This window comes from Sapajus apella, unplaced genomic scaffold (assembly GCF_009761245.1).
Source record: "Sapajus apella isolate SASKATOON/1434 unplaced genomic scaffold, GSC_monkey_1.0 scaffold43, whole genome shotgun sequence".
Lineage (NCBI taxonomy): Eukaryota > Metazoa > Chordata > Mammalia > Primates > Cebidae > Sapajus > Sapajus apella.
Window position 1 is genome coordinate 12,736,936 of NW_022436983.1, and position 16,920 is coordinate 12,753,855.

At 44.7% G+C, this 16,920-nt stretch overlaps 2 non-coding genes across 2 annotated transcripts; one reads left to right on the forward strand and one right to left on the reverse strand.

The window, feature by feature from the left end:
* Window positions 1-1,369: 1,369 nt before the first annotated feature.
* On the forward strand, window positions 1,370-1,510 carry LOC116566682. Its single transcript, XR_004275965.1, has one exon. It is a non-coding gene; the product is annotated as a U4 spliceosomal RNA (small nuclear RNA).
* Window positions 1,511-14,401: 12,891 nt separating this feature from the next.
* Window positions 14,402-14,506, reverse strand: LOC116566672. The gene has a single exon (XR_004275956.1). It is a non-coding gene; the product is annotated as a small nucleolar RNA U13 (small nucleolar RNA).
* Window positions 14,507-16,920: the final 2,414 nt, after the last annotated feature.

Genomic DNA, 16,920 nt, shown 5'->3' on the forward strand with positions numbered 1-16,920 from the left:
AGGCAGAAGGATCGCTTGAGGTCAGTGTTACCAGATAGGGGTCCCAAGCCAGACCCCAAGAGGGGGTTCTTGGATCTTGTGCAAGAAGGAATTCAGGGCAAGTCCACTGGGTGAAGTGAAAGCAACTTTATTAAGAAAGTAAAAGAATAAAAGAATGGCTACTCCATAGGCAGAGCAGTGGTATGTGCTACTCAACTGAGTGTACTTATAGTTATTTCTTGACTATATGCTAAAAAAGGGGTGGGTTATTCATGAGTTTTCTGGGAAAGGGACAGGGATTTCTCGGAATCGAGAGTCCCTTCCCTTTTGAGACCATAAAGGGCAACTTCAGAACATTGCCATGGCATTTGCAAACTGTCATGGAACTGGTGGGAGTGTCTTTTAGCAAGCTAATGCATTATAATTAGCATATCATACACAGTGAGGGCAACCAGAGGTCACTTTCATTGCCATCCTGGTTTTGGCCAGCTTCTTTATCACATCCTGTTTTATCAGCAGGGTCTTTGTGACCTGCCTCTTGTGCCGACCTCCTGTCTCATCCTGTAACTTAGAATGCCTAACCTCCTGGGAATGAAGCCCAGTAGGTCTCAGCCTTATTTTGCCCAGCCCCTGTTTAAGATGGAGTTGCTCTGGTTCAAATACCTCTGACAGCAGGAGTTCAAGACCAATCTGGGCAACATAGTGACACACCATCCATACAAAATAAAAAATTTAAAATTAGCTGGGCATGGTGGTATGCCTATAGTCCTAGCCACTGGGGAGGTTGAGGTAGGAGGATTGCTTGAGTCCAGGAGTTTGAGGCTGCAGTTAACTGCGATGGCACTACTGCACTCCAGCCTGGGGTGACAGCATGTCACCCACAAAACAAAACACAAAACAAAACAAAAACTATAATAGTGTTAGATGTAATTCACTAAACACTTTCATGGTGCTGGGTAGCGTGAGAGGCAATTTATAAATGTCTAGTTCTGATAACAACCAGGAAAGGCAGGTAGTATTATTCCTGTTTTATAGATGAAAAAGTTGAGGCTCTGGAAAATAAATGATCTTGTGGGCCAGGCATGGTGGCTCATACCTGTAATCCCAGCACTTTGGGAGCCCAAGGCTGGTGGATCATCCGAGGTCAGGAGTTCGAGACCAGCCTGGCCAACATGGTGAAATCCCATCTCTACTAAAAATGCAAAAAATTCGCCAGGCATGGTAGCAGGTGCCTGTAATCCCAGCTACTTGGGACACTGAGGCGGGAGAATTGCTTGAACTCAGGAGGTGGAGGTTGCTGAGAGTGGACTGTGCTGAGATCCTACCACTGCACTCCAGTTTGGGTGACAGAGTGAAACTCCATCTCAAAAAAAAAAAAAAAGATACAAAAAGTTTTGTGCCGTGGAAGTATCGTAACCAATGAGATTTATCCCAGGTACAATTATTGCTAATTGAAAACTTTTCCCAATATCCTACCATGACAACTTGCAACATGGTCAGCATTGGCAATTTTTGATAGTCTCTATGGAGACTGAATATTATTTTTTTAAAAAGAAAAAGATACAAAGATTATGATGACAGAAAAGTACTTACAGTAAATGAAAAATGTAGGTTGCAGAACACAATTCCCATGGAGATTACAGTTCATAAGTTATCATGTGAAATATGAACATACTTGTGTAAAAGACAGAAAGGAAATATATAAATATGATCATAGGCCAGGTGTGATGGCTCATGACTATAATCCCAGCACTTTGGGAGGCTGAGGTGGGAGGATCACTTGAGGCTAGGAGTAAGGGGCCAGCCTGGCAACATAGCAAGACCCTGTCTCAAAAATAATTCCAAAAATTAGGCAGCATGGTGGCATGTGCTTGCAGTCCCAGCTACTTGGGAGGCTGAGGAGGGAAGATCGCCTGAGCCCAGGAGTTCCAAACTACGGTGAGCTATGACTATGCCTCTGCACTCCAGGCTGGGCAACAGAGCCAGACCCTGTCTCTAAAAGCAAACAAACAAACAAACAAACATATCTGTGTGGTGGGATTTGGAGCTATTTTTTTCCCCTCTAGTTACTAATCTTCCTGTAGTGCCATTAATTACTTTTACAATTTACAGATTTAAAACAATTTTTAAGACACTCTTCTCAGATGTCCTGAAACTTTGCACATAAAGCACGCATGCTTTAAATGGTTTTTAAAGGGCATTGTTTTAAATTGCTAACTAGATAGATGATTTTCTTTCTTTTTTCTTTTCTTTTCTTTTCCTTTTTTTTTTTTTTTTTTTTTGAGATGGAGTCTCTCTCTGTTGCCAGCCTGCAGTGCAGTGGTGTGATCTCGGCTCACTGAAACCTCCACCTCCTGGGTTCAAGTGATTCTCCTGTCTCAGCCTCCCGAGCATTTGGGATTACAGGTACATGCCACCATGCTTGGCTAATTTTTGCAGAAATGGGATTTCACCATGTTGGCCAGGCTGGTCTCGAACTCCTGACCTCAAATAACCAGCCTGCCTTGGCCTCCCAAAGTGCTGGGATCACAGGTATGAGCCACTGCACCTGGACAGATGGCTTTCTTTAGTACCTCTCTAAACCTGGAGGCCCACCTGCTTCTAAGCTGTAGTAGCCTTCCCTGCTCAAGCAAGCACCAGTTATTATTCTCACCCCCTTCTGTGTCTGTCTGCAAATGCCATGCTCCAACCTGGAGCTGCTCTGTTCCATGTGGTAGCCATCACCACAGGTGGATATATAAATTTAAATTAATTTAAATAAATAAATAATTCAGTGCCTCAGTCCCACTGGTCCTTCTCCAAGTGCTCAGTAGTCACGTGTGGCTTGTGGTTACTGTGGTAGACAGCACAGATATAAACATTTCCATCGGAGAAGAAAGTTCTAGGAGGCAGCACTGATCTAGCATCTAGGCTGAAGACAACTTTTAGAACCCTAGCCAAATGAAAGATTCCCCAGTTCCTTGTGGTCAGTGGATGGACTGGACAGTGACTTTCCCACCCTGAGACTTTACTCTCTCATCCCTTCTCTACTCTCTGGAAAGCTCAAGGGCCAGGGAAAATTAAGTATGGCCCTCCCCACTAAAAGGTGGGTCTCCCAATTATAGCTTTTTAGCAGAGCTTTACAGAGCAAAGATTGATCAGGCAGGGTAGAACAGTGAGGAAGGTTAATTAGAGTACTGTTTTTTATTATGAAGGTTATTGACAAAGTCACTTACTGATGTCTACTTTGTGCCAGGTACTCTATTTTCTCTCAGTTAATCCTCACAGTAAAGAAACTTACCCAACTCTGTGAGCCAGAATCCAGATCTTCAGTTACCAAAGCTCATGCTTTCTCTATTATACTAACTTGCCTCCTGGGAAATTCCAAATCTTATAGAAGGATTCTGATTGGCTCCGCTTGAGTAACAAGCCTATCAACTAGGACCACCCATATTGGATGAAAAGTTTGGCTGCTATGATTGGTCTGTCCCAGGTCACTGTCCCAGGCCAGTAAAGGACATGCCACTGTACTGGTAGACAGTGACTCAGGAAACTTACCATGTGAAGAACAGTGGAGGTACAAGTGTGAGCATCAACAATAGTGCACATAAAAAGCACATATGGCTGGGCTTGGTGGCTGATGCCTATAATCCTAGCACTTTGAGAGGCTGAGGCAGGTGGATTTTTGGAGTCCAGGAGATCGACATGAGATTTGGGTGGGGATGGACTCCAGCAATCCACCTGCCTCGGCCTCCTAAAGTGTGCTAGGATTACAGGTGTGAGCCACCAAGCCCAGCCTCATGTGCTTTTTATGTGCACTATTGTTGATGTTCACACTTGTACCTCCATTGTTCTTCAAGATTGTAAATTTTGGTCCTGTTAGAACCACCTAAGATCAGGTTGCGCACGGTGCTTCACACCTGTAATCCCAGCACTTTGGGAGGCCAGGGTGGGCAGATCACAAGATCAGGAGTTGGAGACCAGCCTTGCCAACGTGGTGAAACCCTGTCTCTACTAAAAATACAAAAATTAGCCAGACGTGGTGGTGCACGTCTATAATCCCAGCTACTTGCAGGACTGAGGCAGGAGAATTGCTTGAACCCGGGAGACGGAGGTTGCAGTGAGTTGAGATTGTGCCACTGCACTCCAACCTGGGTAACAGAGCAAGACTCTGTCTTGAAAAAAAAAAAAAAAAAAAGAACCACCTAAAATCAGAGAAAGACAGTCACCAAGTAAAAGGGTAGGACAGACAGAAACTACAATACTATTAACTGCTTTAACTCTGTCACTATAATTCCCACTGGGTCTATGCACGTGCTGATCTCATCAGTTGATATGGTTTGGCTCTGTGTCCTCCCCCAAATCTCATGTCGAATTGTAATCCCCACGTGTCAGGGGAGGGACCTGGTGGGAAGTGATTGGATCGTGAGAGTGGAATTCGCCCTTTCTGTTCTTGTGATAGTGAGTGAATTCTTATGAGATCTGATGGTTTAAAAGTGTGTGGCACTTCTCCCTTTGTTCTCTCTCTTCTGTCACCATGCAAAGAAGGTCTTTGCTTCCCCTTCACCTTGTCATGATTGTGAGTTTCCTGAGGCCTCCAAGTCATCATTTCTGTTAAGCCTGCAGAACTGTGAGTCAATTAAAGCCCTTTTCTTCATAAAATACCCAGTCTCAAGTGATTCTTTACAGCAGTGTGAAAATACATTAATTTTCTAAGTTATCTCAGCAAGAACAGTAATAACAATTACTACTACCTTTTTTTCAGAGCCTAGGCACTGGGCATGTGCTTTTTTTTTTTTTCTTGTGAATTAGGGTCTTGTTCTATTGCCCAGGCTGGAGTGCAGTGGTACAATTATGGCTCACTGTAGCCTCAACCTCCCAGGCACAAATGATCCTCCCTAAGTAGCTGGCATTACAGGCTCATGCCACCACACCCGGCTACTTTTTGTACTTTTTGTAGAGACAGAGTTTCACCTTGTTGCTCAGGCTGGTCTTCAGCTCCTGGACTCCAGTGATCCACCTGCCTCGGCCTCCCAGAGTGCTGGGATTACAGGCTTGAGACACCAAGCCCAGCCATATGTGCTTTTTTATGTGCACTATCATTGATGTTCACACTTGTACCTCCACTATTCTTCAAAAACATTGGGCTTGTTTTCTTGCTTTGGGTAGAAATAGCAGATTGTGTTTCCTGAACACTCAGACTTGACCTTCCTGGGTTCTCTGCGGCCAGTTTCCCACAGCTGGCCCGCCTCCTGAACTATGCTCTAGACTAATTCAAGTCCCCCACATATTAAACATCAAATCCTTTGCCCTGAAGCCCATGCTCTCTCTTTGGGAGTTCATTAAATGAGACGTTCACACACACAGGATTACTCAAAAAGTTGGGCGCCAAGGGGCCAATTCTAAAACAGGACTTTGTCTACATTGTCTAGCCTGGGCATTGGACAGTTGACCAGAGGCTGAACCGGATGCCTTCGAGAGGGCCCTGGAGAACTGAGAGGTCTGCGGTTTAATGGTCAGGGGAAGAGGAGGAATGTTCCTGGGCCATGGCTTCTCCTTGGATTGAATTCAGCCTACACAAGGGTCGCTTGGGGCCCGAGTTGTCTAAGTAAACACTGATTCCTTGATAGGTTTCCAAAAGCGGGAACAGAGCAACTGTTTGGTTTGAACAAGCTGTGCTCTGTAAACCACCACTTGCATATGACCAGGGCCCCGTGTAAATATTTTAGCTACAGATGGAAAGAACATAACTTTTTTTAAAAATCCCATCACTTCACTGCTAGACTTATAATGAATTATGTGTTGTCTCTATTTGTTGTTAGACTTAAAATGAATTATATGTTATTTCTATTTGTTGGGAGGTCCAGTTCTCTAATTTAATTGTAGGCTGCTTAGATGTGCCTCTTCTGAGACTGATAGGGTTTGGGGAAAGCCAAGTAAAGAATATGCCACTTTTTCCTGCTTGAATTTGGCACAAAATGAAGGGAAGATATGGGAACCAAGTAGGTGGGGATGACAGTATCATCTTATTTCCAATGAAGTGATTTTGGAGAGACTTGCTTTAGGTGTATGGCTACAGAGCTGCTGCTTCTTCTTCCTCTTTTTTTTTTTTTTTTTTTTTTTTTTTGAGACAGGGTCTGGCTCCCTTACCCAAGCTGGAGTGTAGTGCAGTGGTGTGATCATGGCTCACTGCAGCCTTGATCTCCCAGGCTCAAGCAATCCTCCCCTCTCACCCTCCCAAGTAGCTTGGACCACAGGGACATGCCACCATGCCCAGCTGATTTTAAACATTATTTTTGGTAGAGATGGCATATTCATTTGTTTTTGCACTGCTATAAAGAACTACCCGACCAGGCGCAGTGGCTCATGCCTGTAATCTCAGCACTTTGGGAGGCCAAGGTGGGTGGATCACTTGAGGTCAGGAGTTCAAAACCAGCTTGGGCAATATGGCAAAACCTCATCTCTACTAAAGATACAAAAATTAGCCAGGTATGGTGGTGGGCACCTGCAGCCCCAGCCACTCGGGAGGCTGAGACAGGAGAATCGCTTGAACCCTGAAGGTGGAGGTTGTAGTGAACCAAGATAGCGCCACTGCCCTCCAGCATGGGCAACAGCGCGAGCGAGGCTCTGTCTCAAAACAAACAAATGAATGAACAACAACAACAACACACACACACACACACACACACACACACACACCAAAAAAACTACCTGAAACTCTGAGACTGGGTAATTAATTTTTTTAAAAGTTGGGGTTTTTTGTTTTGTTTTTTGAGAGGAGTCTCACTCTGTCACCCAGGCTGAAGTGCAGTGGCTCAAGAGATTCTCCTGCCTCAGCCTCCCGAGTAGCTGGAACTACAGGTGTGCACCACCACACCCAGCTAATTTTTGTATTTTTAGTAGAGATGGGGCTTTACCATGTTGGCTAGGCTGGTCTCGAACTCCTGGCCTCAAATGATCCACCCACCTCAGCCTCCCAAAGTGTTGGGATTACAGGCATGAGCCACTGTGCCTGGCCTTAAGAAAAGAGGTTTAACTGGCTCATGGTTCCACAGGCTGACCAGGAAGGATGGCTGGGGAGGCCTCAGGAAACTTAGAATCATGGCAGAAGGTGAGGGGAAGCAGGCTGGAGTGGGAGGAAGAGGGCAAAGTGGGAGGTGCTATACACCTTTCAAACAACCAGATCTCGTGAGAACTCACTATCATGAGAACAAAGAGGGGGAACTTTGCCTCCAGGATCCCATCACCTCCCACCAGGCCCCTCCTCCAACACTGGGGATTACAATTTCACATGAGATTTGGGTGGGGACACAAATCCAAACCATGTTAGACAGGGTCTCACTATGTTGCCCAGGCAGATCTGGAACTCTTGGGCTCAAACAATCCTCTCACCTCAGCCTACCAAAGTGCTGGGATTACATCCACTGCATCCAGTCAACTAAAGAGATTCTAATTCCTCATCCTAGAATTAGGCAGACTTAGCCACCCTGTTTGAGTGCTTACCCCATCTCAAAAAAAAAAGAAAGAAAAAAGAGTTGATTAGCAGGAGCATTGAAAATAGAAACGAGGGGGCCAGGCGTGGTGGTTCACGCCTATAATCCCAGCACTTTGAGAGGCTGAGGCAGGCAGATCACCAGGTCAAGAGATTGAGACCATCCTGGCCAACATGGTGAAACCCCGTCTCTACTAAAAATTCAAAAATTAGCTGGGTGTGGGGGGGCATGCCTGTAGTCCCAGCTACTCAGGAGGCTGTGGCAGGAGAATCGCTTGAACCCAGGAAGCGGAGGTTGCAGTGAGCTGAGATCTCGCCACTCCACTCCAGCCTGACAACAGAGTGAGATTCCATCTCAAAAAAAAAGAAAGAAAGAAAGAAATGAGGAAGGAGATGAGAGAAAGACCTTGCAGAGAAAGAATTCACAAGGCTGGTTATTGCTATAGTCTGAGTGTTTATGTCACCCCCAAATTAACATATTGAAATCCTAATCCCCAAGGGTGATGGTATTAGGAGGTGGAGCCTTTGGTAGGTGATTAGATCAGGAGGGCAGGGGCGCTCATGAACGGAAATAGTACACTTATAGAAGAGCCTCCAGAGAAACCCCTCACCCCTTCAGCCATGTAAAGACACAGTGAGAAGGTCCCGTCTATGAACCAGAAAGTGGGTGTTCACCAGACATTTTGGGGTAACATAAACATTCAGACTATAGCAATGACGAACCTTGTGCATTCTTTCCCTGCAAAGTCTTTCACTCATCTGCTTCCTCATTTCTATTTTCAGTGCTCCTGCTCATCAACTCTTTTTGTTTTCGTTTTGTTGTTCTTGTTGTTCTTGTTGTTGTTGTTTGAGATGGGGTCTTGCTATGTTGCCCAGGCTGGTATCAAACTCCTGGGCTAAAGCAATTTTCCCATCTTGGCATCCCAAAGTGCTGGAATTAAAGGTATGAGCTACTGCACCCCACCTCATCAACTCTTCATTGAATTGTTGGAAAAACTTCTTATGTAGACTTCCTGCCTTTATTGCCCTCCTACGTTCAGCTCCTCCCAGAGTGATGTTTCTGATAAAACCAATCTGACCTACTGAAGGCCCTCTGCTACTCAGGTCTTTGCTCATTCTCCGTTGTCTGCAAAATAAAATCCAAGACTCAAGAGTCTTAGGCAAGCTTGCAATTTATCTTCCACCATGACTGTTCACACATCCTGTACACTAAGACAAGTGCAGCTGAGCAAGTATGGAATGTTGGGTTAGAAGGAAAGAGGTTGGGGATAAACTGAACAAATGGGCCAGTTTTGCAGGAAATTGGTGGAAAAGAGAAATAATTTAGTATTTCTAATATTTGATGTGTCTTCCTAAAGGGAATGGGCAAGTGATTTATGATATGTTATAGACCCTTTAAAAAATTGGGTTATACATGTACTAATAGAATCCATGGTATGTTAATATATTGCTTTATTATTAAGACATCCAAAAATCAGACTTGGAAAATATTCCACGGGAGTATAAAATGCTCAACATATTAATATGTTAAAGTGAAAAAAAGTAGAATAAATTTACTATTATACTATGACTTTTTTTTTTTTGAGACAGAGTCTCCCTCTGCCACCCAGGCTGGAGTGCAGCGGTGCAGCCTTGGCTCACTGCAACCTCCAGCTCCCAGGTTCAAGCAATTCTCGTGACTCAGACTCCCGAGTAGCTGGGGCTACAGGCATGCACCACTGCACCCAGCTAATTTTTGGGGGTTACTTTTTAGTAGAGATGGGGTTTCACCATGTTGGCCGGATGATCCACACACCTCAGGTGATCCACACGCCTTAGCCTCCCAAAGTACTGGGATTATAGGCATGAATCATCACGCCTGGCTGATTTTTGTTTTTTAATTTAATAAATTTTTTTTTTTTTTTAGAATGGTCTTGCTCTATTACCCACACTGAAATACAGTGGCTTGATGATAGCTCACTGCAGCCTCAACCTCCTAGACTCAAGCAATCTGACCACCTCAGCCTCTTGAGGTGCTGGGATTATAAGCATGACCCACCATGCCCAGCTATATGATAATATAATTTCCACAAAGAGAACATAGATTAGAATGTATTACAAAAACATATTAATGTATGGTGGGATTACAGAAGAGTTTTTATTCATTCTTAAATTTTAAAATATTTTTCTTCTTTTTTCTTTTCTTTTCTTTTTTTTTAAACTGAGATCGGGGTCTCACTATGTTGCCCAGGTTGGTCTCAAACTCCCAGGCTCAAGTGATCCTCCCACCTCGGCTTCCCAAGATGCTGGGATTGCAGGCATAACCACTGCATCCAGCTCATTTTTTGTCTTTTTCAAATGTCCTACAATAATCCTACTTTTATGATTAGAAAAGAGGAATAATGGTTATAAGGTTTATAATATGAAGAAGTGCAATTTGTTATAATATTAAATTTAAAAGGCAGAAGACAAAATTATGTAAAGTGATCTCAACTGTGTTAATTTTTTTTTAAGTGGGAAGGAAACATACCCAAATGTTAACAGTGAGAAAAAGAGAGGGTGAGAGAGAAATTTATTATAAGAAATTGGCTCATACAATTACAGAGGCTGGCAAGTCCCAAATCTGCAATGTGGGCTGACAGGCTATAGACCTAGGAGAGCTGGTGGTATCGTTTCAGTACAAAGGCAGTCTTCTGGAAAATTCCTCTTTGCTCACAGAGGCCAGACTTTCTGTTCTATTCAGGCCTTCATCTGATTGGATGAGGTCCACTCACATTATGGAAGGCAGCCTGCTCACTCAAAGATTTAAATGTTATTCTCATCCAAATACATCCTCCAAGTTGACACACAAAATTAACCGTTACAGACAGCACCACCAGTAAAGTATCCCTGCCAAAAACATAAATCTAGCTGAATCTCATTAATCTTCTCAATTTAATTATCAGATGATGTGAACAGCAGGGGATAGAGGAGCATGTTAAAAGACACCATGAGGATGAGATTAGTCAACAATTTCCATGAGGCAGTTGAAGCCCAATGGTGTTGAGCAACTTGCTGAAGTTCACACAGCTCGTAAAGTCACATAGAGACCCTCCTGGAAAATGTACAACGTGTTGACTGTATTTTAGTTGGGGAACAAATTCACTGTAGCCCAATTCTCAGTTCTGTTCTGCCATTTATTCTCTCATCGCATTGAGGAGGTCAGATTGGAGGCTTGACAGTCAGTTAAATGTAGGGTACACTCTTAGCTCTACCACTTGCTAGCTGTGGGACCAATACAAGGTACTTAAACATGAAAAAAATTAACTAACATTTATTAATTGATTGAGCATTTTCATTTATGGCAGGCACTGTGCTGAGCATTTTACATATATTAGCTCACTTCATCCTCATAATCACCACATACAATAGAGTTTACCATTTATTCCCATATTATATAAAGTGAGGCACAGAAGGGCAAAGTTTGCCAAGATCACGCAGTCAGCACTTGGGAGAATCAGAACTCACTTGACAAGGCCAATGTTCCCCATCAGACACAGCAAGCACAGGGCCCACGAGGCTTTATTTTATTTTAATAACATTGTTTTATTTTAATTTGTTTTAAACCCAGAAGAAAAACATAAATATAATAATGATGAGCATATAATGGTGAATTCAGCCAGGCACAGTGGCTCACACCTGTAATCCCAGCACTTTGGAAGACCAAGGCAGAAGGATCACTTGACTCCCGGAGGTCGAGACCAGCCTGGGCAACATAGTGAGACTTCATTTCTATTGTTAAATTTTTAAAAATTAAAAAATAAAAAATACATTTAAAAAATAGTGACTTTAGTCTGGATTAGATTTAACTTCATTCCAACATAGTCATAAAATATAATGTTAAATTTTTTTATGGAGGGAAGGAACCCACAAACGCAAGATTGCCTAGGGCCCATGAAATCAGGCCCCCTCGCTGCAGGACTCTGGGCTTAAACTGTTACAGCTTACCAACTCTCTGAACCCCAATTAACCCACCTGAAACCCTATATCTACGTGCATGCAGACAAGTCATCCTTTTTGTATTTTCTCTCTCTCTCTTTTTTTTTTTTTAGACAGACACCCAGGCTGGAGTGCAGTGATGCGATCTTGACTCACTGCAACCTCTGCCTTCCAGGTTCAAGCTGTCCTCCTGTCTCAGCCTGCTGAGTAGCTGAGATTCCAGGCATGCGCCACCACACCTGGCTAATATTTGTATTTTTGGTAGAGATGGGGTTTCACCATGTTGGCCTGGCTGGTCTTGAACTCCTGACCTCAAGTGATCCACCCGCCTCAGCCTCCCAAAATGCTGGGATTGCAGGCTTGAGCCACTACACCTGGCCCAAGTCGTCCCTTTTGTACCTCAATTTCCTCCTCTTAAGATGGGAATAATGAACAGTGTTGATTTGTGTGTGGCCATGAGGACACTGAGTAAATGTGCACACCTTAGCACCGTGCCTGACGCTCAGCAAAGGCTCCATAACGTTTAGCTACATTTGACCTCATTCCCTGTGGCAGCAACAGGGTCTGGAGCTTTTTGCAGAGAGCAAGCTGTCTGACAGCCTCGGTGCCGCAACACCTCATCAGACACACCAGGAATTCCACAGCATCTTCACAGCAGCCTCTGGAGAGATTCTGATCTAGTCTTCAACCAACCAAGAGAAATCCACGCTTGTGAAAGCTTCCAGGCACCAGCAATCATTTCCCCCCTTCCCACACTCCTCTCCAGCCTCCTGGGCCCTTTTCCATCTTAGCTCTGTTTTTGCAGGAAGCAGGACAGAAAGGACTCCGTTTTAAGCAAGTGAGAAGAAAGAGCAGAGACTTGCTACTCTGGGGAACTGGCTTTGCAGCTCGGCTCTGCCAAAAACAACCTTGGACAAATCACTCATCCTCTCTGAGCCTCAGAGTCTTCGGCTAGGTAACAGGAATCCATTATTAAAATAGTAATAATACCTGTCACTTACTAGAGTGTAGTGGTATGAACACGCAGACTTTAAGGTCAGAGTCCTTTCCTTCTGCCTATGGCCTGGATGTCTGTGATCTGCCCCCCTCCCAAATTCATACATTGAAATCCTAACCCCCAAAGTGATATATTAGGAGGTGGGGCCTTTTGGAGGTGACAGCTCAGAAGGGTGAAACCCTCATGAATGAGATTAGTACCTTTATAAAAGAGGTTCTAGAGAGACCCCCTCACCCCTTTAACTACATGAGGATACTGTGAGAAGACGCCATCTGTGAACCAGAAAGTGGGCCTTTATCTGATACTGAATTTGCTGGTATCAAGATCTTCTAGCCACTGGAACTGTGAGAGATAAGCGGTTGTTGATTGTAAGCCATGCAGTTCATGGTGTTTTTGTTATAGCGGCCCTAACAGACTAAGACAGGTCCATATCATAAGATCTACCCCTTGAAAGTACATGACATTCCCTTTCTAAGGCTTCTCGTTTGTAAATGGGGAATAATAACAGCCCCCACCTCAAAGGGTTATTGGAATAATTAAATGGGATAATTAAATGCAAAGGTCTTTGCAGTACTGGGCACACAGTAAGTCCTAAAGGTCAGCAATTGTTATTGTTATTATTATGATTACTATTGAGATCTCACTTTGTCACCCAGGCTGGAATGTGCAGTGATGCAATCTTGGCTCACTGCAACCTCCGCCTCCCAGGGTCACGATCCTCCCACCTCAGTCTCTCTAGTAGCTGGGACAACAGGCACACACCACCACATCTGGGCAATTTTTAAATTTTTTATAGAGACAGGGTTTCACCATGTTGCCCAGGCTGGTCTTGAACTCCTGGGCTCAAGCAATCCTCCCACCTTGGCCTCCCAATATGCTGGGATTACAAACATGAACCACTGTGTCCAGCCAGCAACTGTTATTTTAATTAGAATGGTGTCTTTTGTTGAGCCCTGTAGCACACAGTAATGGTCAATTAATAGCTGTTAAATAAGTAGATGAATGAATGGATGGATGAATTAGTGAGTGAATCTTGCCATCACTGTCAATCTAGAACTCTTTTCTTCATACTAAATTCCCATTGTTCTAATGGCAGCAGGAGTTTTAGCAGCCTCAGGACTTTCAGATTTCTTGTTTCTTCTTGATTTGATGAGGTGGTTTCAGATATGTCTACAATTTTGACACTTCCTTCAAAAGGTAGACCCTATTTCCCTTCCCCTTGACCAAACTGAATTTAGCAACTCACTTGTAACAAACAGAATAAAGTGAAAGCGACAGTTTACAACTTCCAAGACCAAGGCCACAAAGACCTTGAGGCTTCTGTCTTGGTCTCTCTCTTGGATTGCCTGCTTCTGCAGAAGGCTGCTGCCACATCATGAGCACACTCAAGCTGCTCTGGGGGGGTCGTGTCATGAGGAACTGAGACCTCCTGCCATTAGCTGTGTGAGTGAGCCGTCATGGAGGTGGGTCCTCTAGCCCCGGTCAAGCCTTCAGATGATGGCAGCCCCAGCTGACGATTTGACTGCTAACTCTTATGCAACCATCAATAAGAACCACTCAGCAGAGCCAATTTCCTGACCCACAGAAACTGTGAGATAAATAAATATTGTTTTACGTTTCTGTGCTTAGGGATAATTTGTTATACAGCAATAGATAAGCTATATATTTTGTATGACTGTTCTTTTTTTTTCTTTTTGAGACAGGGTCTCACTCTGCTACTCAGGTTGGAGTGCCGTGGCACGATCACAGCTCACTGCAGCATCGACCTTCCGGATTCAAGCAATGCCTTTGCCTCAGCCACTGAGTAGCTGGGACCACAGGTGCGCACCACCATACCTGGCTAATTTTTTGTAGACTCAGGGTCTCCTTATGTTGCCCAGGCTGGTCTTGAACTCCTGAACTCAAGCAATCGGCCTACCTACCTTGGCCTCCCAAAGTGCTGGGATTACAGGCGTGAGCCACCATGCCTGGCCCATATATGACTATTTGTTTTTTCAGGTTAGGCAAGTAATGTGCCGATATTGTAACAAGATTCAGAGAGTGGCACATCTCACACGTGCACAGGATCACCCAGTCATCATGTGTAGCTGCTACAAAACCATGCCTGCTAACTAATGAAGGACCCCCTCCCCCTTAAGATCTCAGGTGGGCTGCATCCTGACCTCCATTGAACACCAGACCTCAGCGGGATTGGCATCACTAGATCCCTGGCTGGGGAGGAAGATTCAGGCTCTGTAACAAGCAGGCTTCTTTCCAGTCAGTAGCTCATATTTGGAAGCCTCATGTTGTGTATTTCAGCAGGGTCTATCTCAGAGAGAATATTGCCTTACTCGCAGCTCTCACACTGTTTTAACAACAGCTAATCCCTTCACCTTATTTGGATGCAACATCAGAATCCCTTCTGTGGCTGGCCAAGTCTCAGCACTAACTGGAGAGGAGACTCATAGGCCTTTGCATCTGAAGACAAACTCTGCCTGAGGTGGAAGAGAGAGCCTGGGAAGAGGGTTGAGGTTGATATTGACAGCCTCGTCAGCTCAGGGCCGATAAAGAAGCTGGTCAGGCACAGTGGCTCACTCCTGTAATCCCAGCCCTTTGGGAGACCAACGCGGGCAGATTGCTAGAGCTCAGGAGTTTGAGACCAGCCTGGGCAACATGGCAAGACCCTGTCTCTACAAATATATATATATATGTATATATATATACATATATATATAAATTAGCTGGGCATGGTGGCACATGCCTATAGGCCTAGCTACTTGGGAGGCTGAAGAGCTTGAGCCTGGGAGGTCGAGGCTGCAGTGAGCTGAGATTGCACCACTGCACTCCAGCCAAGGCGACTAGAGTGAGAATCCATCTCAAAAAAATAGAAAACAAAAAAACCCCAGAGCAGTAGCAGAGGTGTACTGACATGCCAGGTGAACTGAGGACAGAGGACAGGGGAGGCCAAGGGAAGGTTCCTGGACTCTTGGAGGCGGTGTTTCCTGAGCCAATTGTGAGGTGAGAGAAGTAACCATAAAAGTAACCTAGAAGTTTTCTAGGCAGAGAGAGAAGCCTAAGCCAGGCCTCACCAGCAAGACAGGAAGTGGAAGGAGGAACACCAAGTGCTGGGTAAGGCTGGGGGTCAAGTGGGAGCGAAGCGGGAGGGGCGGGAAGCGTAGCTGGAGGAGAAGGCGGCGCTGGGTGGAGGAGAGTCTTGCATCTCATGATACGAAGCTAGAGTTTCATGTTGGACATCATGGGCAGTCACTGAAAGGTGTCCAGCAGAAAAGGGACTCCATCAGGTTTGGGTTTTAGGATGTTCATTCAGTCAACCCTGGGGAGGGTGGATTTGAGGACTGGAAGCAGAGAGGCCAGTGAAGAGGGAGGCTGCCATCACTTGTCCATCCAGTGCGATGAGGGTCTGGAAGAGGCCTTGGAGATGGAGAGGCTGGGATAGATCCAGGGAATAACAAGGCTTATCAACCAGGAGTCAGGTACAACGAAGGGTAATGCCTGGCTGGAGGCCTTTGAAAGCTGGGGCCAGGGTTCCTCTGAGTTCTTGGTCATAGCTTCTGAGGGTTGGCTGGCGGGATCTAATTTAGCCTCCTCCGATCCCTAGCTGGAACATTAACTGCCAAACTGGATTTGATATTAGAAGTGTCACTAAAGGAGGTCTATAAACCCACACCCGGTGTGTAGCGAGGGTCCCGCGGCACGTGGAGTGCAGGTTTCTCGTCGGCTCTGCATTCTGGCCGCTTCTCCCCACCTGCTCTTGCTCTCACCTGGATCTCAGCCAACATCTTCTCTTGCCTAGACTATTGCAGTAGCTTCCTAACTGGCTGGCTCTTTTATTGTAACTTCTCTTTCTTATTTTATTTCATTTTATTGTGTAGAGACAAGGTCTTACTTTGTTGCCCAGGCTGGTCTCGAACTCCTGGGCTCAAATGATCCTCCCTCTTTGTCCCAAATAATCCCCGCTTCTTGGCTTCCCAAAGTGCTAGGATTACAGGTATGAGCCACTGTGCCTGCCCCTTTCCTTTTCCTTCTTTCCTTCTTTCCTTCCTTCCTTCCTTCCTTCCTTCCTTCCTTCCTTCTTTCTTTCTTCTTTCTTTCTCTCTCTCTCTCTCCCCCTTTCTTTCCTTCCTTCCTTCCTTCCTTCCTTCCTTCCTTCCTTCTTTCTTCCTTTCTTCCTTTCCTTTCTTTCTTTCTTTCTTTCTTTTTCTTTCTTTCCTTTCTTTCCTTTCTTTCTTTCCTTTCTTTCTTTCCTTTCTTTCTTTCCTTTCTTTCTTTCCTTTCTTTCTTTCCTTTCTTTCTCTCTCTCTCTCTCTCTCCTCTCTCTCTCTCTCTTTCTCTCTCTCTTTCTCTCTCTCTTTCTCTCTCTCTTTCTCTCTCTCTTTCTCTCTCTCTCTCTTTCTCTCTCTCTCTCTTTCTCTCTCTCTCTCTTTCTCTCTCTCTCTCTTTCTCTCTTTCTCTCTCTTTCTCTCTTTCTTTTCTTTCTTTCTTTCTTTCTTTCTTTCTTTCTTTCTTTCTTTCTCAG